The sequence below is a fragment of the Limulus polyphemus genome, unplaced genomic scaffold (assembly GCF_000517525.1).
Source record: "Limulus polyphemus unplaced genomic scaffold, Limulus_polyphemus-2.1.2 Scaffold2831, whole genome shotgun sequence".
Taxonomy (NCBI): domain Eukaryota; kingdom Metazoa; phylum Arthropoda; class Merostomata; order Xiphosura; family Limulidae; genus Limulus; species Limulus polyphemus.
In genome coordinates this window covers 54,248-56,423 of record NW_013668441.1, presented here as the reverse complement: position 1 = coordinate 56,423, position 2,176 = coordinate 54,248, and positions in this window count along the sequence as shown.

Genomic DNA, 2,176 nt, shown 5'->3' with positions numbered 1-2,176 from the left:
TATTATTTCGAAATCTGCGTAGCTGAATTATGGAAAATCTGTTATTAAAATCAGAAACTTTTATGAAATTTAACTTCGCAGGCCTGTGTTATTAATTTAACAACACTAATTTCACACATCCTTTTCATTTGTCATACACCTTCTAGTGAAATATAAAACGTTACCTCAATCTGTAGCAACCAAACATCCTTGGATCACAAAGTTTCCTAGTTCCTGGTGAATGACAATTTATATTCCTTTGGATTTTGTGCAGGGTAATATTACCACTACGAAGTAATATTTCAATGTTTTGATTTTAAAAAATCAAGTATCGAAGTCATCGGGGTTGTTATGATCCTCTTTTATTTAGTTTGGTATACAATATTTATTGAGAATAACTGTACCATACTCTATTAAAGGCGGTAACATATCTTTTGTCTATTTTTGGGTCATAATCTTACTATGGATATTCAAAGGTTAGGTATAGCTATACCTATACTGTTACACAGAAATTACTCAGTATTGCTTACGTGTTATTTCTGATCCTTTTTTATGGTGTGTTAACAGTTTTTCTTTAATCTACGTTCAGGAAAATGATGTTAAAATGCGTAATCCACTCGTTTGTTTCTCGTTGCTGTTGTTTGTCTGCAGGTAATTTTTGTTAAAAGAAATAAAGGCAAAACAATGAAGGAAGAACTCAGTGAAAATATTCTAATGGTTATTAATGATGAGGAATATGCTTGGTAATTATAGTTATTATTTTCGATTGGTTAGCTTCAAATAATTTAGCAAGTATTTATTAAAAAGGGGAGTGTGATATATAATCAAGTAATAACATTGAATCAAATTCTGTGATATGCAAATACGGTTTGAGAAAATATAAGGTCACTAAGTAGCCCCAAGATGCAATATAATGTAATAGGTAATGTAACGCCCATGTTTCCCTTGTACTATTTCTTAGCTCCCCAGTGGCACAACGGTATGCCTGCGGACGTATACCGTTAGAAACCTGGTTTCGATACCCGTGGTGGGCAGAGCACGATTAGCCCTTTGTGTAGCTTTGTGCTTAATAACAAACAACAACAACTATTTCGTAATTAGATGATGGAGGGGCTGGGTATGTTCTAGTAGTTTTTGTGCCGGACTGTGAATCCGAGGATCCAAAATCCCATCTTGTTGCTGTAAAATCGTCTTGGATGCTTTATAAGTGTGACGGTCAAATCACACTTTCAACCAGACAAGAGTAACTAAAAATTGTCAGCGGATGCTATTGACTAGCTGGCTTCCCTCTAGTCTTTATCAGTTCAAAATTAGGGACGGCTAACGCGGTTTGCCCTTGTTTAGATATGGTGAATATCCGAAACAAACAACTATAGGATGGAGGATAGCCCCCTTGGTTATATACAAGTTATAATGAAGGGCTCATAGGTATAACATGTATTTTCTTATTCTGGGCTTTCAAGATAAGGGTTCTACCAATGTAAAAACAAAACAAAAACCAATTAAACTAATCGATACCATTATCTGAATGAACCTTTGGCCAGTTACATTTTTTCACGTGAATAAGCTCTAAATATCGTCATGCGTTTGGACATAGAAAAGCTCTAATCAACTCCTCATCATTTGTCCCTTACAGGTCTGTATACAGTAATTTATAAAATTGGTTTGAATGACGAATGCTTGCACTCGTAATTTTTACTTCCAAGAAATTTGATATAAGTATTATGTAATACGCTTGTGATATGTAACCCGATGTTTTTATTAAACTGGTTATTTTTATATTATATTTTTCAAGGTCAAATTCTGAAACAAGTTTTATATGAACATTCTGTAATTATTATACCCATATCTTATTATTCTTACAGTCTGTGTGTAATTCGAACGTTAACGTCTCTGTGTGTAATTCTTTTTATCATTTATTTGAAAACTTTATCATTTCTGAAGTACGTACAACAGAAAGAAATCAATTTCGTGATTCAACCATGTATATTGTACTTTGTTATTACATAAAGGAGTACATCGTGTATATATACACCTGGAAGAAAGTTAAGCACCCCCGTGTTTTTTTCAAGTGATTCAGATTCGACGTTCTTGTGACTGATTATAAATTACCATTCAATCTAAACGTGTTTATCAAATGAAATTATGCATTATTGGGCACAAGAAAACAAGATTATCACCGTAAAATAACAATTTT